Source organism: Lagenorhynchus albirostris, chromosome 8 (genome assembly GCF_949774975.1).
Source record: "Lagenorhynchus albirostris chromosome 8, mLagAlb1.1, whole genome shotgun sequence".
In the NCBI taxonomy this organism is placed as follows: domain Eukaryota; kingdom Metazoa; phylum Chordata; class Mammalia; order Artiodactyla; family Delphinidae; genus Lagenorhynchus; species Lagenorhynchus albirostris.
In genome coordinates, this window is record NC_083102.1 from 95,131,080 (window position 1) to 95,155,080 (window position 24,001).

At 41.5% G+C, this 24,001-nt stretch overlaps 1 protein-coding gene across 2 annotated transcripts in view; it reads right to left on the reverse strand.

Moving 5' to 3' along the window:
- Positions 1-308: 308 nt before the first annotated feature.
- The window catches only part of C8H7orf25 (chromosome 8 C7orf25 homolog), a 198,965-nt gene continuing 175,272 nt past the window's right edge, over positions 309-24,001 (reverse strand). Inside the window, exon 4 of one of the 2 annotated variants that reach the window (XR_009542067.1) lies at positions 309-514. The gene's annotated coding sequence lies outside the window, so the exon portion shown is untranslated. Of the gene's footprint in view, positions 523-24,001 lie in introns of both variants that reach the window. The other variant, XR_009542066.1, reaches the window with a different exon arrangement.

The window sequence follows — 24,001 nt, forward strand, 5'->3', positions numbered from 1 at the left end:
TCTGAATATCTTTTATCCTTGATTATGTATGAGGTGAAGGAACATTGAGTGTTCAGAGCTGAAGCAGAATTGTCACCCAGCAAACTGACAGACTGGTTTTACGAAGAAAAACAGTATTGTAGCAGTTCTATTGCATGGGAAGGCAACATGATTTTAGAAGGCCTTCCTCATTCTGTTTTATAAGGCTTGATCTCAGGAGAATGACAGATCACCCAGATGTCATTTAAGGATAGCTGACTTTGTTACCAAATGCAAGTTTTTATGCCCGACTCACAGTAAGGCCCAACAAACTGAAACATCAGAGTCTGTAGCAGTGAAAGGTTTATTGAAGGGCCAACCAGGGAGACAGGTGGCTTGTGCCCTCTGCCCCCCAAAACCCCGATGTCCCCAAAGTGTTTCAGCAAAGCACTTTTACAGGCAAGGTGAGGGAGGGATGAGGTTGGCTGTTGTAGACTTCTTGGTGTCAGAATCCTTTGTTCTTGCAGCTGTCTAGGTAGGTCAGCTCATGCTGTTTCTGTAAACCTCCAAAAACACAGATGTTATTTTCTGTTCTCCAACTTCTTATCTCTAAATGAATGGACTCTTAAAGGTCAGAACCTTGAGAATGGGTTATCCTATATATTTCAGGCTATAGGCGACATTCTTTTACAAAAGGTGCAGAGACGGCATGACTAAGCATAGGCAACAGAGCACAAAGCAAAAAGTTAAGGGAAAAAATCTAAAGTGGAGTCAGATTTGTCCTTCCCTATCACAACATAAGACAATGCTTGCCTGATGTCATACATCAAGGCAATGAAAACTCAGCACTCGAATCCATTGTGTATAATCAAACTGATGCTAACATGAATGCTTATTATTGGGTGTGAGCAGAAATTTTCTCTGAAGTTCAAATCTACATAGGAAACAATTCCTTCAGAGAAGGTGGAGGAGGGGAAATGAGCAATATTTAAACATCTGCTCTGTAGCCCACGTCTTGCCTTTATTTAACCTAGTCAAGTGTGGAAGGACTCATGAGTCCTATTTTATAGATTAACCACTCACACCAGGAAAATTAATTAATGTACCCAAGATGGCACAACTGATCATTGGCCGAACTGAACCTGAACCCATGTTTCTTTGACTATCAAAGCATATGTCCTTCTCACTACACAACTATCTCCTTAAACTTAAATAAAGCCTTGAATTACAGTTTCGAGTCTTCAAGCAAAATTTGGCAACCTCCTTCTGAGATCATTGCCACTTCCAGCTTTGCTGCCATTACTTTAGAACGTATGCCACTTAAACACACTCCTTTACAAGTGTTTATGTGATGCCTACCATCCAATGTTGTGCTACGGACCAAGGAACACATACACTTAACGTCAGGTAATTCCTGTCTTCTAGCAGCTTATAATCTAGGTGGAAAGGCATGAGGTAACCATACACAATAGTTTAAAAATGATGCAAAGTAGTATTGATCACTGCTTTCACTCACATTCATTCTTTCATTCACAGTGGAAGCTCTTTTTTCTATGGCATAGTTTATTTAATAACACATCCAAGACACTTGAGGCAGCTTCCAGTGTTAAAATACACGTGATACAAAATGTTAAAACTAAGACAGAAAGATCAGAAACAGTTCAGACAGACAAGAGACTATTCAACTAAGAGCCCTCAAGTACAACACGAATCTCTTAACTATTGAAGCAGAATGTAAAATCTAAACGGACTTTGCTGTCCTCTTTAGGTCCAGCCGAGGAATGAACTGTTTGCTGATACGAAATGTAACAGGAATTTATTCAAAGAGATCCATATTACAAGTTGACACTGTCAACAGTGCATCAGAACCTCACAGGATCACTCAGGGATTGGCTGTGATTCACAAGAGATTATTTAAGGAAATACAGCAGAGAACCAAATTAGGGCAAATGTGTGGGTGACAATGAAGATGATTTTAAGAATTAAGAGTATTCAAAGTTAAATACTGTAAGTCGCAGAATGAGAAAGTCACTTCCTTTTCAATGCTCTTTCAGTCAGACTGTCTTAGTTTGTTGTTAAATCGTTAATGCTCTCTAACACCTGCTAGCTTTCCCTTTTAATAAAGGAAAAGGTGACCTCAGGCTAATTGTTTTCAGTAGGTAGGAGTATCTAGTGATGATCTTGAACATGATTTTGGTTTTGTTTTATTTATTTATTTTCATGGTTTCCTATTTATAACAAGTGATATGAATTTTCTACTTATGGTTAAAAATGTAAAGTTTCCCTTTAAAAAATATTTAAGTGAGACTTGTCACCTATCCTGTTGGTATAAACTCAGAAGTCTGACACTCACAAGTACTGAGCAGGGTGTGAATTCAGAGCTACCTGTAGTGATTGGTGGCAGAAAAATTGGTGTGACTGCTCTGGAAAACAGACAGTTTGGCATTGCCTCCTTAAATGGAACATTTGCCTGCTCTGACAAGCCACCATCCCACCTGTGTATCCATATCCAAGATACATTTTAGCCCTTGAATGCAGGAGATACGCAGAAAAAGGTTCACAGCAGCCCTCTTAACAACAGCAAAATCATGGAACTCACCCAAATACCCAATGGCAGGAAAGCAGATGAATAAAATAAATGGTGGTGAATTCATGTAACAGAATATTATATTAATGGTCAAAATGAATGAACTACAGCCACGGAGAACAATATGGATAGATCTAAGTCATATAAAGTGAAAAAAGCAAGACTCAAAAGATTACATGCCATTAGATTCTTCTTTTAAGGTTAAAAACAATTAAAATTTAAAAATGCACATTTTAGATGTACGTATTGATGAAATGAGACCATGTACTAAAGGAAGCAACTGAACAATGAATACAAGATTCAAGATGCCTTTCAGGGGGCAATGGTCAGGGGATAGGTTGTGGAAGGGGATCATAGGGCTGGATTTATTGTCAACATCTTGGCTTTTGTTTGGGGTGGTGGTTTACAGACACTTATTACATATTCGAAGTAACTAAGTGATTAACAAAATAAGGAAATGTAAGCCTTGATTGTGTCGATGATAAGAGTCTGTCAAGAACCAAAAATAATGATGAACTCAACTCTGTATTTCAGGTCCAATCGGAAATACAGGGAGGGAATTTAAGAAAAGATACTAAGCAAACTAAGGATACAGATGTGAAGCAGGATGCAATTGACTGAAATTTGAAAAATGCTGCAATAAGAGAAGTTCCTTCCTATGCAGGCTAGTTTAAATAGTTCAAATGACTGAACCTTAGAAGTCAGGTTGAGGAGGGATTCAGAAAGCACCTGAATTGAAAATGAAGTTACCCACAGGGGCCAAAGCAAGCAAAGAATGTGGGGCAGTATGGGACCCATGAGAAAATAGGATGGGCAGCTAAGGATCCTGAGAGGAGGCTCAGAGCATCCGAGGCTGTGATGTGGTCAAGGAGGCATCAGCTCTGATCGGTGCTACATGGAGCACTTTTTTGACATTGGAGACCTGACTCTTCTGTCTCTTGGTGTCCAACTGAAGGTCAGACTCGGGTATTTACTGGTAACCTACCATTTTTTCAGAAAGAATTGAGGATGGTTTACAATATTATTTGAAATACACCCGAGTAACTAAGGTGAGGAATAAATGAGTTTTTTAAAAAAGGAAGGTGGGGCGGGGGGCAGCCAAACTGGAGTCAGCAACACTCCTAATACCAAAAAAAAAAAAAAAAAAAAAAAGTGCTGGCCCGAGAGTTGGCCGTTATACTTGCCACATAACACATGTGGAGGAAACAGGAATGCTATCTTTAGCTGTACTTTCATGGGATTCACAAGTCCTTTCTTCAAATACTGATATTGCAGCGTTCCTTAAATGAAGGCAAGTATAGTCATGATTCTCTGGGAAAGCTTTCTTGAGAGAGCCAAACATGTGCACTGGTTTTTGGTAACCTAGCTTACGAGTGGGTAGAGGACCTGCAAAAGTGGATGAAGGGTATAAGCCTTAAACGATGTCTACCATCTGCCATATTTTTGGCAGCAATGCTTTGAGGTTGAGTTTCTGAATTGTACCTGAAGTGGACGTTCGTCTCTAAACAGGGAGCTCCATGAAAAGGGAACCTTCCTACACTGTTGGTGGGAATGTAAATTGGTACAGCCACTGTGGAAAACGGTATGGAGGTTCCTTACAAAACACAAAATAGAGCTACCATATGATCCAGCAATCCCACTCCTGGGCATAAATCCAGAGAAAACCATAATCTGAAAAGACACATGCACCTCAGAATTCACTGCAAGCAGTATTTACAATGGTCAAGACATGGAAGCAACCTAAATGTCCCTCAACAGATGAATGCATAAAGAAGATGTGGTACACACACACACACACACACACACACACACACACACACACAATGGAATATTACTCAGCCATAAAAAGAATGAAATAATGCCATTTGCAGCAACATGGATGGAACTATAGATCATCATATTAAGTGAAGTAAGTCAGAAAGAGAAAGACAAATATATGATATCACTATATGTGGAATCTAAAATTTGACACAAATGAACATATCTACAAAACAGAAACAGACTCACAGACATAGAGAACAGACTTGTGGTTGCCAAGGGGGAAGAGGGTGAGGGAGTGATGGATTGGGAGTTTGGGATTAACAAATTCAAACTATTATATATAGAATGGATAAACCACAAGGTCCTACTGTATAGCACAGGGAACTATATTCTATATAGTGTGATAAACCATAATGGAAAAGAATATAAAAAAGAATATATATATATATATATACACACACATATATATCTGAATCAATTTGCTATACAGTAGAAATTAACACAACTTTGAAAATCAACTATACTCAATAAAATAAATTTTAAAAAATAAAGAAATAAACAGGGAGCTGAATGTGCTGCAGATTTGTGATGGACGAGTGGAATGGTTGATCTTTGGATGCTAACATGGGAAAAGACGGCCTATACTGTATTCCAGTCCAAGCTGAAGGCCACCCATTCTCCGTAACAAGGGAAGGGCAGGATATGGTCTTTAAGGATAAGTCTTTAAGCTGTGGAATAACAAGAAAACATTGGTGCTTGGAGAAGATTAACCAAGGAAGGAGCTATGGGCTTTACGGGGCTGGACACTGGAGGTATGAAGCCAGTTAAGAACTTAGGGCAGCAGTCGGGGCCCTGAGGCTATGAGTACTGCCTCTCAGATGATAGCCCATCTTGGCACGCCTCCTTCTTTCTGAGTGAGTACCCCAGCTCTGTATGGGGATCTGTGTTGCTGTGTACAATTTCAGCTGATTTAATTCCCCAAAGTAACTAACTCTTTTTAGTTGTCTAGGAAAATAATGATCGTTTATAATCAACCCTTCCTACAAACACTAGTCCAGAATCGAAAGAGTACACAGGATGTGGCAGGAACAAAAAAGAAACCGATATTAGGGGATAAGTATCAAAATTCCATTTTTTTCCATTTGGAACAGACTTGAGCAGCATGAGAGTTGAGATTTCTGGCTGAAACATTCCAAAGATGTCACACAGTTCCTCTTGAAAGGTGAGATATTAATATATCAATCTGAGGTATCCTTAAGCTCCTACAGCTGAAGAATGAAGCCAACAGGAATCCGTAAAAACACAGAGTGCACTCCAAAACCACGGGCCCACATGGCTTTGGTCCCTTACATCCTCTGGTAGTTTTGTTGTGCTTTTAGCACCACACTCTATATGATGGACCCCACTTTCCCCATTTGTTAGACCTTTAAAACAAATCCTTCCAGCAGAAGGGAAGGAAGCCAAAGAAATTAAGACAGATGTGAGCTGGCTGGCTGGAGGCCTGCCGGGAAGCATCTCAGCCCACTAGGGCAAGTACATCCTGGTGAAGACATGAGGAAAGGGAGAAATGGATGGTTAGAGAGAGAACGCTGAGCCCAGTGCTATTGAAATTTCTGGTCAGTTCCTGAGTTTTTGTGCTAATGTAGTGTGACTTATGAAAAAAGAAAAGTATGGATGTTTCCATAGGTTGAACTTCCATGCCAAAGAAAAGTCACCCAAGATTCCATGCACCTGTAAGCCAGTTACTGACTGAGAGTTTCCAGGCTTACAAGATCTTTTAGGCCATCAGCTCAGGCTAGAGGATCTAGATTTCCCAGAAGTGAAAAAGAATGGAAAGGAAGAAAAAGAAATATATCAATTTCCTTCTGACAAAGAGATTTCTTCAACATTAAGTGAGAGCTAAAAATGTCTTAGATCTTAAGAGATCATGTCCAATTTAAAACCTGATTCTATAACATTCAATAAAAAAATTCAAGTCCACTTAAAGTGTGGCTTTTTATTATCTTTACTAAAATATATTAGGTTGAACCATAGAAAATATTCAACCATTTTTACCTACAAAGCCAAACTTCATACTGTTCAATCTGCTACAGTTATATATATCGTACTATAAACTACAGAGTACAGTCATTAAACAAACAAATGAACACATAAAAACAAACTAAAGCTGGGTCAAGGATCAGTGATCTGGAACTCAAATCCATGCATTTTTATTCTCATAGGAAAACTCTGCAGAACTAAAAGAAACGTTTTTTAAACATCGTGTAGCCTAGCCCCTTAACTTCTGTTTGAGACTTGAGACCTAAAGAGGTTGATATTTGTGTAAGACCGTACATTTATGTAAACGTCATGGATGTGAAATTAAGCAAGGGTTTGCTTTCAGGACCAGCTGTTGTCAGAAAGATGATTTCTGTGAGCCTATCTGTAGTCTGCCCAGGTCACCGATGCAAAAAGCGTATCAACAGTGTGGTCTTATCAGAGGAGACGTGTGTTCACAAGGCCTCCTGACACATTTGGGAAAGCGAATAACTGTGTTTCTCATCTGAAGAAATTTTTTTTTTTAGCCGCACCGCACGGCATGTGGACCTTAGTACCCTGACCAGGGATCGAACCCACACCCCCTGCATTTGAAGTGTGGACTCTTAACCACTGGACTGCCAGGGAAGTCCCAGGACATTTTGTGCTCGATGGTGGAGACAAGAGAGAAAAGAGGTGCCATCCAAGAGTGGAGAAGATTATCCTGCCCTTCTCCATGCTGGAGCTATTGGGGTTGAAGATCCCCATTTGACCAGAGCCAGGAATATTGGGTCAAACCTTCCTTCCTTCTTTTCCTTGTCCTATTACGATAATGAGACCATGTTCCCCAGAGTTGATTCTGAAAGAACTGAGGGCGGACATGACTGTGGGATTGATCTGCCCCAGGCAGTGCTAAGGAGGGAGGAATTCCCATTACTGTACCACAATGACTCTTCTCTATAGAAAAAGTTAAGACTTTTAGGAAAAGGCTTAAAGAAAGCAGAATGGTTGGAGCCTACCTAGTAGGTAATTGGGGAAAATAACTTTCACATCACTTCAAGAGAATTAGCACTGGCTATCTTTCTTTTGGGTTTTTTAAGAATTGGGGTTGTCTTCCATTTTCTGATAGGCTTAATGCATTTGAGCCCTAAGAAAGAAATGGGGTGACTGTGGCTGCTGATTTATACTTAGGAGCGTAGGGAGGTGGGAAGAAGGAAAGAAGAGCCAGTTTCTCAAGCAATTGTATGTAAGAGGCACAGGCAATGTCTCCCTCTGACAAGGTAGCAGTTAAAGGGGTTGGCAGGGCCTTTCCCCTAAAGATGCTAAAACCAGCAGTAGGAGCTGCAAAGAGGCGCTGAGGTTGGATATAGCGGCAGCCACACCTTCAGAATAGCATTTTTTAAATAGAAGTACAATGCAAGGATGCACCCTATGGGACTCTGAGGGTGTAAAATGTTCCAAGGAGGGCAGTGACAAACGGCTGCTGTTCTGCGTGAATGTAAAACTCAGTGTATCCAACACTGAATGACTGACTCATACATACACTGGGAATCTCCAAGGTGATTTATATCTAAGTGTCAGTCATCCTTAGCAGTGTAGCCGAGAAACTGAGAGAGGATCAAGTACTTCATCTCTTCCACCATGAAATATACCGTTCATTCATCCTAAATGCCAACGACTCCTCCCCTAGCTTGCATTTCCTAAACTCAGTGATTTACACCGGCAACTACTACTTAATTCTTTAAAAGGAAGGACTGTGGTATGGAAGTATTCAAGAGAACCCCATATATTGAAGGTAATATAAAATACTTTATGTTTGTATAGCTTTTGATAATGTACATAGATATATGCACATACATTATCTATGCCTGTGAGCCTTACAATCCTATGAAATGGATGTCAAAGGCATTCTCTTCTTATTGAGAATTAGCTTCATTTTCTTGATCTTCGTCTTCTTAGAGTTTTCACAGATGGTTCTACTAGCATTGACTACCCCAGTGGCTTTCCAAGTGTGGTCTCTGGACCAGAAACATCAGCGTCACTTGGGTACTTGTTAGAAAGGCAAGTTCTTAAGCCCCTCCCCTCCTCAGACCTACTGAATCAGGAACTTGGGGTGTTTTAGGTAACTCTGATGTATTCTCACGTTGGAGCCACTACACAATGCTCAGCCTTACTCTGGTTCCTAAGCAAATCCTGAAGGCTGCAGGATACAGAGCAAACGGCCCAGGTCTCCATGCTCTGGGACTTAGAATGCTGACCTCACCAGCTCCAGAATCTGAAGACCGCGGAGCCACGTTGTAGGCTGGCCTACTTGTTATTCCTCTCCACTTTGAGTTTTTAGGCTAACCGTAACTTGATCTGGGTCCTGCGAAAGACAAAATGCACCAGACACCTAAAGAAAATGCTCTTATGGGAGAATGTTCATTCATGAGGATCATCTAAAAGAAAAGGAAGGGTGCCTAGGGTTCCATAGAGGCAAAGAAACAGGGACTTATAGTCACTTAGAAAGGGTAGAGGTGGGTCTTGTCTCAGAATATGGAGAGCAGGTGGTCCTTGTCTCCTGAAACCCAAAATGAGAAGATTTCTCATCTGTCTCTGCTTTCCAGGAATGCAGGGCACAGATGAAGTTCAAGGTTGTCAGTCCCCATGTAGCCCACAGGTTGGATCTCTCTCCTCCACCTGTATTGGCCTTGCCATTGACGTTTGCTTTTTCTGCCTTGATCTCAGTTCTCCCTGCTTCTGCTGGTTACTTCATATGGTCTACCTGTCCTCCAATGGACTTGGAGTTAGTACCTTATCTTGGTCTTCCAAGTCCTCTCCTAGACATGAGAACCTTGTCCCTGACCCCGGCAGTGGCTAAGGCAGGAAACCCATGGAAGTCCTTCGCAGGTGATGTCTGCTTCCTGCCTGAGAAGCAGGTTCCAAGATTTCCTTTCCCTGTGCTCTGCCCACTTGTTAAAATCTTGACCTCAAACTCTCTTACTGTTCACATTATTCCTGACTCACTGGGCTGCATAGGCAGATGGGTTTCCCCAGTCTCATTCAGTTCAATTGTTTTGTGCTTTATTGTGTATCGTATACAGCAAAATGCCTGGTGCCCAGTATGTTCCATTTATTGAAAGAAAGAGATGGGGTAGGAGAGAAGGAAAGCAGGAAGGAAGGGAGGGAGGGATGAAGGAAGGAAGAAAGGGAGGAAATATAATATGCTCTCTCTCTTCCTGGATTGTTTTGGGAGTAAATGACTGATTATATACACAGTGTTTTCAGCTTTTTGGAAATTCACTGCTTACATCTCAAGTTATTTTACTGTCACCATCGATATAATAATCAGCTGTATCCCCATCCCCGGGGCTCTGATGCATGTTTACGGATGTCACGCTTCTTCGACAGACTGGTGGTTATCTATTTAAGAGACATAAACTTGAAAGAAAAAGAAAATGCAACAAATCCACAAGAAGGCAGCTTGGCGCAGGCGGAAAAATGATCAGACGGGAAGTGAAAAGAGACAGGGGAGCCTGAGACATGCTCACCACGGTCCCTGTGGAAAAGCTCCAGGCCAGCTCAGGAAGGACTCCGGGAGCTGGCGGGCTCATTAATCATCGCAGCAACACTGGGTGGGACACAGAGAGCGCATTTCCTTCGCACAGAGGCTGGGGGTTGGGTGGGGACCATTGCCCTCCCTCCGTGGTCCCTCCCCCAGCAGCCACAGGATAGGCTCCCAGTGCATCTCCTGGGGCACCAGCAGGGCCTTCCAGGTGAGAGTCCAGCCCCCTGGGCTGACAAGAAGGAGGCCCCCTACCTCGCTGACTCATTTCTCCCTAAACCTCAGGCCCCTCCTCTCTGAAAGGAGGCTGGGGCATCAGCGGTTCCCTGGGCAGAAAGAAAACTGAGCCTGCAAGAGGGTATTTGTTCCACACAGACGTCTGAGAGTTCTGTCGTCGTACTTGTTTCAATCAATGATGCAGAGACTTTCCTTAAATGGTTAATTTCTCCTTTTCCTTTTGAAGTGAGACAATTTCTTACATTCTCAGAACAAAATGGAGAGTGCCCTTTCGCTACGTCCTTCTGCTCTAGGGAAATGTCTGGTATTCTCAGAAAAGTGGACACAGCTCCCACGTGGTACAATTTCAGGGGTGTTGAGAAGGCCCCTTTACCCCAAGAGCCCCGTACCTTGCCCCCGGAGTGCCGACCATCTATACACACAGACCCAAAACCAGCACGGAAGCTTTGAACATTACCTTTTTTCACCTCTGCATAACGTGTAAAGGATTTCTGAATAAAACTTTACAAGCGAAAAAAGAAGACCCATGGTGTTAACACACGTACGCATGTACACGTGCACACAATCATTCTTTAAGGAAGAAGAAAAACATAGTAAGTGTGTAAATGGAATCTGAATGAATTCGTTTGTGAAGGTTATCTAAAAGAACGCTATATGAGTAAAAGGACTTCTTATACCAAGAGACAATGCAGAAGGGGGACACAGAAATCAGGGATTCATCTAACTCATTAATAAATAGTTTGAGAAGGTCGTTCAAGTACAGTGAACTTTGGGAGTTACCTTAGCCCATTTTGTAATTCGGTTTTTTATTTTCTTACTGAGTTTCGAGAGTTTTTATATATTCTGCATACAAATCCGTTAGCAGATGCGTGATTGCAAATATTTTTCTCCTAGTCTATACCTTGTGTTTTCACTCTCTTAACAACTTCTTTAACAGAGTAACAGTATTTAACTGATGAGATCCAGTTTACCAACATTTCTTTCTATGGGGAGTGCTTTTGGTGTCATGTCTAAGAATGCTTTGCCTAATACAAAGTCATATTTTTTTCTATGTTTTCTTCTAGAAGTTTTATAACTTTAGCTGTATCTGTGATCTATTTGGAGGTGATTTTTTTATAAGGTGTGAAGTTTAGGTTAAAGTTCTCTTTATTTACTTATTTATTTATCTTACATATGAATGCCCAAGTGTTCCAACATCAATTGTTGAAAAAGCTATCATTTCCCAACTGAACTGCTTTTGCACCTTCGTCAAAAAGTTATTTGGCCATATTTGTGTGAGTCTACTCTGGATTCTTTATTCTGTTCCATTAATCTACGTGTCTATCTCTTCACCAATATCACACTACCTTGATTACTATAGCGTTACAGTAAACCTTAAAATCTCAATATAATTTCTCCAACTTTATCTTCTTTTTCAAAATTGTTTTAGTAGATGTTCTAAGGTTCCCTGCTTTTACATATAAATTTTAGTATTAGTATGTCTATATCTACAAAAAATCCTGCTGGGAGTTTGATTGGGCTTGTGTTAAATCCATAGATAAATTTTGGGAGAGTTGACGTCTTTGCTAAGTTGACTCTTCCAATTCATAAATATGTACATAAATATGTACTCCCCAATTATTTAGTTCTTACTTGATTCCTTTCATCAGCATTTTGTAGTTTTCAGATTACAAATTGCACATATGTTTTGTTAAATTTATCTCTAAGTATTTCATTTTGGAACGTATTTCACATTTATTGTTATTAAAATATTTGATTTCCATGTACATTGCTAGTGTATAGAAATATATTTCTATATACTTCAAAACATTGTCTTTTGTGTGTTCAACTTGTATTCTGTAACTTTGCTAAACCCACTTATTAATTCTAGAAGATTTTTCCCTATTCTTTGGCATTGTCTACATAGACAATCATGTTATCTGTAAATAGGTACAGATTTATTTTTCCCTTTCCCATCTGTAAACCTTTTCTTTCTTTTCTCTCTTTCTTTCTCTCCCTTTCTTTCTCCTTTCCTTCCTTTCTTTCCTCTTTTTTTTTTTTTTTTGCCTTATTGCTTTGGATAACACTCTAGGACAATACTGAATAGGAGATTTGAGAGTGGACAGTTAACAACATGGCAGTTTTAAGTTCTACCTATCAAATAAGTGGAACTTTAAATGGAAATGGAATAATTCTCCAATCAAAAAGCCACAGGGTGACTGAATGCATTTCTTAAAAACAGATTTTAATAATATGCTGCCAACAAGAAACTCACTTTAACGTTAAGAACACACATAAGCTGAAAGTGAAGGGATGGAAAGCGATAAATAAAGGATCACACACACATACCTACACACAAAACTATATCATTAAATTTGCAATAAGCACTTGGAAGGAAATAAAGAGTATGCCATAGAGTCCCGAACCTAGGACGGTAATCAGGACAGAGGGCTATGGAAAGCTTCCCTAAAGAAGTGATGTTAGCTTCCCTAAGGAAGTCAAGGCTTAGTGGTGAGTAGGACATTCCTGGGTGAAGAAGAGTGAGAAGGAGCATCCCTGACAGATGTAATCCCATCGGTTGGAGATTTTAAGATGGGAAGGAGCTTTCCTCAGGAGAAGAATGAAGGTTAGTGTGGGGCACAAGGAAGGGGGGTAGAATGGGAAAAGAGGCAGCTTGTGTTGCTTGAGCAAGGTGTGCAGACCTGCCTCAGGAAGAGCCTGAAAAGAATGGTCCCTAATCTACGCTAGTGGTGTGGTTCTCCACCAGGTCATCCAGATTGCTTGGGGTCTCTTTCTGAGAAGAAGCAGGCCCACGAAAGCACACCCCAGTACTTCTGAAGACTGAACAGAAAAGGATCAGAAGACCAGGAAGATTCATTAAGTGTTTCCTAGACTACCTTCCCCTGATTCTACAACCAGAAGTGTCTCTGGTGGAAATAAAGAGAAGAAAGAAAAAGAAAAGAAACGTGTATGTAACCATCAGTCTTTCCTTGTGTTGCTTGACTCCGTCTAAGAACTGTGGAGACTAAACCCTCAAATTTGAGAAGATACTTTGCAGTTTTTGTGGCACAATACCCTCATTATAAAGGTGTGCGATGAACAGTTATGAGGTCCAGGGGAATCACAGGATGAGTAGAAAACGGCAAAGCAAGTTAGTGGCAGCAAAGCCGGGACAGAGCCCAGAACACCCTCACGTTTTCTGTGGTGCAAGCAGAAGAGCCGATGTTGATGCCTTTGCAGACCAGGCCCCCTTTCACTTTTTAAACTCACTCATGCTGCCTGGGAGACAGAAGGGCTTTTTGTCCTCATGGTCTTCCTGTAGCCAGGTGGTAGTTCTTCAAAACTACTGCCCTGTTGTCAATTACCTCTGATCTTTGTTACTTCTCCAAAACAGATGGGTGGGGTTAAATCAGTTCTAGAATGCTCCTGGGAGTTATAACCTATATTTGAATAAGGTCATACTTATCTGAGTCAATTTTTAAAGTACTGCTTTCACATTTTAATGCTAAATCTCCCCATTTTCTGTCTCGCAAGCCTACCCACACTGAACATACTGATACAGGAAGTTTTTGGTTTCCTTTTCCATAAAACAAAACAATATGAAGAGCCTCAGCTTTACAATCAGCTCGACACATGTGAATACACTCATTCAAATGTTGATTGGACGGTGGAAGGCATCAGTGGAGGGGCTTTGTGGCTTGGATCTCTCCTAATCCCAAGGTAACTGGCCATGAGAGACCTCTGGACGCAAGTTGGGACTTTCCCAGCCTTGGAAGAGAGAGGCATTTTCCTGAATTGCAGCAGTTGTAGCTGGTGAGTGATAGAAGCATTCATACCCAGAGCCACAGAAAGAATCCAGCCCAGTTAGATATTTATGAGCTGCTATGTAGCCCAATTGATGGAGAGTTTGACCATGTGTTTATTTAATGGCCAGTCCTAGTCAAGGTTAAAAACCATGGGTGAGATCCTGGGAAGTAAAAGTCCATCTCACATGCCTGGTCGGTGCTTGTCACCCAACTTCACAGGCAGACCAGAGAATTTTTTTAAATTAATTTTTATTGGAGTAGAGCTGATTTACAATGTTGTGTTAGTTTCGGGTGTACAGCAAAGTGAGTCAGTTATACATATACGTATATCAACTGTTAGGATATATGTATATGTATAACTGTTACGTATACATATATCCACTGTAATACATATATCCATATATCCACTCTTTTCCCATATAGGACATTACAGAGTATTGAGTAGAGTTCCCTGTGTATACAGCAGGTCCTTATTAGTTATCTATTTTATATATAGTAGTGTGTATGTGTCAGTCCCTATCTCCCAATTTGTCCCTCCCCCTGCCTTTCTCCCTCGGTAACCATAAGTTTATTTTCTACGTCTGTGACTTTATTTCTGTTTTGTAAATAGGTTCATTCGTACCATTTTTTGTTTTTTAGATTCCACTTAGAAGTGATATCATGTATTTGTCTTTCCAGGCCAGAGATTTACTCTTAAATGTTGGTTAAGCCCACATTTGATGGTTCCTTTTCCATATAGGTCTGCCTTCTGTGGTGTAACAGACGAATATGTGAGAGAAAGGAATGATCACCATGAAAAGTCAGCTCTGTAGAATGGCACCAAGAGCCGGGCAGATGTCCGAAAGTGGGTCTTTATCTGAAAACTAGGCAAGAGTCAGAGGTTTGCTGTCTGGGAACCCCATTCCCTGAAGCAAAAGGAAAAGCTGGTCATAAATCGAGGCTGGTCAAGAGGAATTGCAGTTCCTCCCACCGTGAGCCAGAGAAAAAGCAAACAGGCCACTCACAAGGGAACGGTCCGCAGCCTCTTCTGCACCAATTTGTGAGGCGTTCCTCTCCTGTCACCCCACTCCCTACTCCCTTCCTCCAGACTCTGCTGCCCACAGAAGTCCCAGAGACAGTGTGAATTTTGATTTCGCTGGGGCATTGCATTGGGTGATGTCAAATAAGAGTGCCCATGACAAGATGCAACTGGAAAGAATGTTCCAGAACAGGCTGAGCTGCTTCAGCATTTCCAGAACGAAGGGGTATGAGACTTAGTTAGCATGGTTCCAGCATGCAGAATTGTACTGGACGGGAGTTGAAAACCAGCTGTTTTGTCCTCTTGCTTCAGCGAAAACAGTTGTCAGATCATGAAAGGCTGAATTTGCCACACGTTGAGACTGCAAGCTGGGAGTAAGATGTAAACCAAGGTCGGTAATTACTTGGCCAAAGTGATTCCTTCTTCCCTTTCATTTTTCCTTTTATTTTGCCATTTCTGAAAATAATATAGTACCATTGCTAATCTACTCATTATAATCATTAACTAGAGAATTAGTTTTCCTCTATATTTATGATTTAAAGCCCACTGTAATATTAATTATTATTTGATTGTACCCAGATTCTACAGAACTTTCCAGAAAAATATGACTCCAACTCTAAGGGAAAACAAATACATACAGGAGAAATTCCATTTTGTCATAGTGCTGCAACACTTGTGTTCAAGTAGATAAAGCATGCCTTCCCTTAAGCCTCCCCACCCTAAATCTCACATGTTCAGACTTTATTTATTTATTTATTTATTTTGGATTTGCCATCTCAGGATCTCTCTTTCCCAGACTAAGTCGTTCATGGAAAGAGTCAATAGTTACTACTCTTCTTTTTCAATAGCCGCCGAAATGTTTTCTGGTTAAACATTAGATGTGAGAGGAATTAACAGTGTGCAGAAAAGGTGAGGCGTGTTATGAATTCTCCTTTCTCAGCTGCGTCTTGGTTTTTAACTGCCAGCCGCCAAATACCGAAAGATCGGGAAGCCAGCAAAGAAGCCCCATGGTGACCCCACTAGAGCTGCATGTTTCGCTCAGGATTAGAGCGTTGGAAAGATGAGTGGGACTTCAGCTGGTACACAGTAGGACAGAGGAAATTTCAAAAGCTCCCCGTCTTTCTCCCTGTGCCTGGACCTCTGCCTGAGTCCAGGCATATTCTAGTTACTTCTGGGAATGCCAGCTTCTCCCCTGCAACAGAAAACCAATTCAACCACAACATTTAGACCAGCGGATGGCTTCCAGGGAAAATATAAATGATCCACCTGCTGAAGCAAGGAGCTGACATGAACTTGGCTGTATTTGCAGATGACTCACGCTGATGACTTCCTTGTGGTTGTGTCACTGTGCAGCTTCTCATGCCCCTCTAATTGCTGGGCGGACAGCTCAGCGAGACTATGTCGCTTCACTGTCTGTTCCTCTGGGGGACCGCAGGGCTCTGTCTCTACCCTGACCCTTGAGCTCTTCCGTTGGTGAAGCTCTGACCTCATTTTCCTGGTAGCCACAATGTTTAACCCACTTCCTCCCTCAAGAAGGCACTGGTGAGGATTTGTTGAGATGAACTCGAATCCAAGGTAACAGATGAACATGGTAGTCTGTCCAGTTGTCTTCTAGGACGCAGGTAGGCAGATTTATTTAGAACTAGTCTAATTTTAGAGTATTGCTGGCAAAGTCTAGCTAATGCTAATGTTCCTGCACTAAGTTACTTTGCCTAGATTTATAGAACCTCAGATTTATATGAGTCCTTAAAGGTTACCTGGTCATATATATGCTCTGAATACATTTATGCTTTTGTCTCCTGGGCAGCAGTGGTTCTTAACTCTTTGAAAAGGCACGTATTCCATCACCATCTCACAAGGAGAAATCCACTTTTGTCAAATAAAATGTATACTCAGATTTCTAAATGAGTTCTAGATCATGGATGAAAATTCCTTTTCTTTCCTTTTTTTTTTAACTTACTAAGGGAAAAAGGAAAAGACATAGGAGTGTAATATAACTATCAAGTATTATATAGTCATCTTTACTGGCATTATTTTTAGAAGTAGAAGATATTAGAATTATCTCTTTTTAAATTAAATCAATCAAAGAATACTAAGTCCATATAGTAGAGCATTCTGTGTATATACCACATATACACATTTAATGCTAGATCAATAAGCAGCCTTATTGACTATGTACCATGCCTTCCTTATTTCTACAGAAAAGGACTATTAAGGACATCGAAGAAAGAGGCACACCCATGAACGTGTAGTAGGAAAGTCAGTTAAAGGAGAAAGAAACGTAAACAGAGAATAAGGGAAAAACAAAGACCATAAAAGAAAGAACAAAGTGAGGAAATGGAAAACAAAGACAGAAAAGAAGCAGAGGTAGGAATAGAGCCAGAGGAAATTCTGGAAGAGGTAAGAAGAGAAAAAAATAGAGAGAATCAGGAGGAAATGGTGATGAGGGGCAGAGAGGAGGCAAGTTAACAAAAGGGAAGCTTAGTGTGAGAGAAACTGTTGTATAATAGTTAAAAAAGATGGACTTTGGAGGCCTATTGTTTAGGTTTAAATACCAACTATACCTCTTACTAGCTGTGTGACCTTGGCTAAGTTACCTGACTCAGCTTCTCTCATCTGTTCAATAGGAATAATTGCAGTACCTATTTCCAGAGTCACTATCAAGTGCTGGGACCCAGGGAGCTCTGTATCTGCACATTTTTGTTCATTATTGTCTGCTGACCCATCACCCACTCTGGGACTCAGGTAGCTCCCAAGTGTCACATCCACTTTCAAAACCAAATAATAGGCATTTGTAAATACCTCACTGATTTTTCAAGTTTTGAACACAAAAGATTTTCTCCTAATACCATACATACCTTTTTTAGAAGATGTTGGGGGTAGGAATTTATTAATTAATTAATTTATCTTTGCTGTGTTGGGTCTTCGTTTCTGTGCGAGGGCTTTCTCTAGTTGTGGCAAGCGGGGGCCACTCTTCATTGCGGTGCGCGGGCCTCTCACTATCGCAGCCTCTCTTGTTGCGGAGCACAGGCTCCAGATGCGCAGGCTCAGCAGTTGTGGAACATGGACCCAGTTGCTCTGTGGCATGTGGGATCCTCCCAGCCAGGGCTCGAACCCGTGTCCCCTGCATTAGCAGGCAGACTCTCAACCACTGCGCCACCAGGGAAGCCCATACCTTTTTTTTTTTTTCAAAATCAGATAATTGATCTGTTCAAATCATAATTGTAGTGATTAGATTTCCAGAATAATCTAGACTTCAAATATTCTTTCCCATTGTGACTATGAGTAAACCATGTCAGACCATATATGCTTACTTTCTCACATATACGAAAGTGTTTTTGTTTCAACATCTGGGAGAAGAAATTGCCCAGGCTATGAACACAGGAGGGTTAACTCACGTGGCAGTGCTCACTTCTGGAAGTCCTCTACGCCAAGCCTATACTTGGGTGACCCTATCTCCACTGTGAGCCCAGCCCTCCAAATGAAATCAGTTTATGAAATTCTCATTTGTTTTTCATTTCCATGCCCCATTCCTCTACCCTCCAACCCCTACCAGCCAACTTATGCCTTCTAACCACTTAGCATTCTCTACTCTGGCATTTCAGATCAACCTTTGAAATACCAATTTGGATGCATGATGTCTTAAAGTAAATTGCTCGCTGATACATCAGCTGTGCTAAAAAGCCGTAAAAGGGGCTTCCCTGGTGGCGCAGTGGTTGAGAATCTGCCTGCTAATGCAGGGGACACGGGTTCGAGCCCTGGTCTGGGAAGGTCCCACATGCCGCGGAGCAACTAGGCCCATGTGCCACAACTACTGAGCCTGCGTGTCTGGAGCAACAAGAGAGGCCGGCGCACAGCGATGAAGAGTGGCCCCCGCTTGCCACACTAGAGAAAGCCCTTGCACAGAAACGAAGACCCAACACAGCCCAAAATTAATTAATTTAAAAAAAAAGAAATTCTGACTTCCTAACTGCAAGGAAGTCAGAATTAAAAAAAAAAAAAAAAGCCATAAAACAAGTCAAGGTAGGTTTAAAGTCTGGATAAATGCAATGTCTGTCTTGGACAGCTCAGACATTCAGAATTCACACAGTCATAAAACAGACAGAACAAATACCATGGTCTGGCTCTGACAGATTTCTCCACTGCTGTGACAAGCATAGAATCATTTACTTGAAAAATTGATATGTTTTTATCATTATTATTTTCAAAATTGTGCCTTTGGTGGAATTGACTCAGGGTAGAGTACAAAATTAAAACTAATTAAAATGCATAAAACACAGAATGGCAACAGTAATTAAACAACTTAATCCCTCCCCTACCCCCCAGGGTAATCCAACACAAAACTTCATGGGAATCTTCCAGTTGAGAAATCCCAAGGAGTTACTGAAAGTTCACTCTGGCCCTCATATGGTAAGTGTTAGTTCTCCATTGTATCTCAGCTTCTACACCATTCTCCGCAATTTGTAAAATGTAACAAATAAATATGAACTCTTTGAACTGGGTACTCCTTAAGGATGCTCTCAGACATCTCATCATCCCCTCTTAAATGGGTGTAAGTGAGCAAAGAGGAGGTGATTTTATCCCTTGCTGCTTCCTTGAAAGCTTCTCTCACTTGCCAGGGAGCTTTGAACTATCTAGAGATACAGATCTGGGAAAGAAAGGGAGCAGGGACTAGTATAAAAAAATAAAATATGGGCTTCCCTGGTGGCGCAGTGGTTGAGAGTCCGCCTGCCGATGCGGGGGACGTGGGTTCGTGCCCCGGTCCGGGAAGATCCCACATGCCGTGGAGCGGCTGGGCCCGTGAGCCATGGCCGCTGAGCCTGCGCGTCTGGAGCCTGTGCTCCGCAACAGGAGAGGCCACAAGAGTGAGAGGCCCGCGTACCGCAAAAAAAAAAAAAAAAAAAAAGTAAAATATTAAAGAAATAGACAGGTGTGTTTCAGAGAATTGTCTTTGGGGATAAGGGTGTAGTGAAGAGCAGATACAGGTGAGTCCCACTAGTTCTCAGTGCCCGTACCTGATTTTCTGCAGGGGCTGTTCAGCCATAGCTTTTTAATTGAGAAATTTTACAATTAAAATTTAATTGTAAAATGGAAATTGTATTTCAAAATATTCTGTGTATTGTATATGGATGTGTGTATACATGTGCAGATGCATTTATATACATTTTACGTGTACATATAATTATGTATATATATTATATACACCCGTGTACACAGTACCCAGCTAAAAAATTAAATATTAACATTTGCTGAAATCCCCTGTATCCCTCCCTGGTCTCTGAGCTCATTCTCCTCCACACACACAGAGAAGAGCCTCACCTGTGTCTGGGTGTTCTGAACATTCCCGCGTATATTATACAGAGAGGATTGTTTTGTATGTTTGTATATTTCTTTCAACTCCTATGTAGAATTCCATGAGCATTTATTTAGTTTTTTGATTCAAGGCCACCTTCTGTTATTGACCCATCATTTACCAGGATAATATTTCCTGCCACCAAGAAGCTGTAAATGAAATGATATGTTTTGGAGTTAAGGAAACGAAAGAAAAGCATATTTCCTACCAGCAATGCAAAGGTCCGTAAGGGCAAGAGTGACACGTTTTTTTAGGGCACCATCATATTTCCAGTTCCTAGTGCAAATGCCTGGTGTATAGTTGGCGCTCAGTGAATATCTGTCATCCTGTGAAGACAGGAAGAAAGGAGTCAGGCTGCTTTCACTGCCTGATGCTGTTCCCGCTGGTGGTGCAGTTTCAGTGCCAAAATCAGCCCTTTATTCCAACAACATATTAATGGCAGGGAGTGATTTCAGTTGAGGAAATCTGCAATGCATTTTGGGGTGTAACCAGAGAAACAATGCAACTATTACAGTCCTCTAAACGCTAGTAAAATGTAGCCACGCAGGGCTTCGGTCCATTACCGTGGCGTTGAAGAGAACTGGAGGAATTGTTAGGCAAGAGGCTAAATTCTCTCGTTTGAATGATTTGATTCCCTTGAAATACAAGGTCACATATGGTCAATTTCATTCTTTCTACTCATAAAGAAGTCCAGATCAAAACAACTGAATAGAACCCAAATTTCACAGTTCTTTTCCCTCCAGGCCCGACTCAAGCTCAGAGGCATCGGTGACTGATGATTTTTATGACAAGCTCCAGTATTGGCATAATGGGGTCCCTCAGTTAGTTTTAAGGCCCTTTCATTAGCGATATAACAGTTCTGTTGTCGGCAGCGTTCGGTGACATCACAGTAGTAAAACTCAGCAAAGCAAGAAGACTGTCTTGGTGTCGAAGTGGGAATTCTGCCTCAGCCGGCCCCACGGCCATCCTGTGTTCTTTGTTTAAACTTGGTACTCCCGCTGCTCTGGCCGTACCCATCATGGGCTCTGATAAACGTGCCAGCCACTCATTCGCCACTGCTGCTTCCAGCTAAGAAACACCACTCGGCCCTGACATTGGGCCACCGGCATTCTCTTTCACTCTGGCTTTCAGGATCAGTAGCTCAGATGTTCACATCTATGAGGGCCTTTGATGAGTGCTCGAGGCAAGTAGACATGAAATGTCACCACCAGAAATGGGTCCCTTTATATAGCAAAGGAATTTCTATCTTCATTAGATTCTTCTCAAAATCGGAATACTCGCAGGAAAGGTTAAACAGCTGTCTGTGAGAGGAGGCATGTGTGCTGATATCACACGTCCAGCTCCTTCACGTGGAGCTGACTGGATCCCCACTGCCCACTGGACCTACCTCAACCACAGGCCAAGTGTATGAGGCTCACATCCTCAGCTACTGGGCTCTCTCAGGCACAGAGCAACACGCTCCGAGGCCCAGGCAGCCTCAGCAGATGTGGAGAGCAGAGGCAGGCATGGGCTTAGCTATCCACCATCTGTGTTGGACCAAGAAAGGAAAATTGTTCACTCACCCACCCATTTCCCTCAAATGTTATTAAAAGTCATCAAGAGGAGAAATCAATGGAGCATAACTCGGCCATTGTAGAGACAGAATGTTACTATAAACATCTGCAGAAAAGAACAAAAATACCAGTCTCCCTAGGCAAGATGCAGACAAGAAAATGCCTTTAGCAGGAGGTAAATATATGAAGTCACGTCCTCAGAAAGTGGCAGCTCAGCTTCCAGATATCCTAAAGGAAGGAGGAACTTTGCAGAAGATGCTTTGCTCCTCTCCTGACCACACTCAAACCCAGGCGTTTTCAGTGAATCGACTCTACTTTTATTCTGTCTCTTCAGCATCTTGGAAAATTAAAAACAAACAAGACGATCTAGGAATTTGGTTCTCAGAGAAGCTGAAAGTGTTCCTTGAAGGCCCCTGAATTGAGTGCCATTTCTGTACCCAGCTTCCTTCTCCAAAGGTTAGCAGAGCAATGGAGCTGTTCAATTTTCCTGCCCTCAGGGCAGGATTTCCTCCTTGTTAACTAGTTAGGGTTCCTAAGTTTTCAAAATCTGTTGTTCGGTCTCTACTGAATTCAGGCCATTCTCCATTTCCTCAATTAAAGTCGACCAAGAACTTTCTTTTCCTCACAGAGGTCTTGTGACTTTTAATTGCTCTGCCAAGGGTCCCCAAAGTCCCTTCAGAGCCATTTCCACCAGCCGTCTCCCTGCGTCTCACAGCCTGCTCTGCGTGATGCGCGGACCTAAGCTGATTCTGGCCACCTGAGGGGCCCGTGGGGCATCCTTCCAGGTAGCAGCCTCTTTCACCCCATTGTTTAAATCTGTGAACATTCCAGGGAGAGCTGACCTCACCAGCCCTTCTTGAAAAGTCTTAATGACAGCTTCTCTAAACTAGTTCAACAGGAATAAATCCTCCCACTTCTCCCGAGTATCACTTATTTACTGCCTGTGCCTCTGCTCTGAGCCCTGAGAGAAAGATTTTGATCATCAGGCTTGTTCAGCAAGTGTTTCTCAAGAGTGGGTTCTGTAGAACATTCCTGCTTCCGAATATTAATACGTGTCACCTGCTACAAACCTCCTCCCCCCTCACATGTACACACCTACACATGCACATATCGTGTAGCTATGCATGCTGCATATAATACCTACACACACTTCTTCTTGCACACACATATGCCCTGCATGCCACCTGCATGGTGGTCAAATAAGTAGAGAAGACCCAAATCAATGTAAAACCAATATTCTGCATCAACTCATCAGAGCCTTCATATACTAATGTGCATTATAAATCTTTAAAAGTAGCATTTTAGTATTGAGTGTTTCACAGCTTATTTAAACAGAGTTGTTTCGTTGTGGAGAGAACCTAAAATGGATGAGTGTACCACGGAACACAGTTTGCAGAAAATTCTATTAGAAGAAGAAAGGCCACTAACACATCTAACGCTGGGATGATAGTAATGATTACTTTTAATAATATTAAAAACAAAGATTTTCAAAAGCTCTGAGAGGTTAGGTCAGGGGTGGACGAATTATGGACCACAAGCCGAATCTGTCCTGTGGCCCGTTTGTATACAGCCCTCCAGCTAAGGATACTTTACGTTTTTAAAGGGTTGTGAAAATAAAGTAAATTAAAACAAGTCAAAGCAAAATAAAACAAACAAAAAAAACAAAGGATATGCAACAAAGACCATGTGGGGCTCACAGAGCCCTTGACAGAAAAGTTTGCTGTAGCCATTAGCCATCTGTTATTTAAATTTTAATTCATTAAAATGAAGGGAAATTAAGAATTCAGTTTCTCAGTTACATTAGCTATATTTCAAGTGCTCAATGTCTACATATAGTTAAAAGCTACCATGTTGAAAAATGCAGATAGAGAACATTCTCACGACTGCAGCAAGTTCTATTGCGTTTGTACTGGTCTAGATAAACTTTCTGTCAAGGTTTGAGGTAGCACTGTTTGGGCTTATTTCTAGTATAAAGTTTCTTTCTTGTTGCTTTGATTAAGGAATTTGACTGAAGTGGTGTGGACAGTATGAGTCATGCAAAAAAGAGTCTTGGCTGGTTTCTGACAGATTTCCACATGAATAATTTTGCCCCTTGTATGTTGTTCTGCTTTAGCTCCTGGAAACTAGATCTGTGACAGCCCCACCATGCCCCCAGGTCCTGAGACAAGCTAGTAGTTGACAGGAAGATT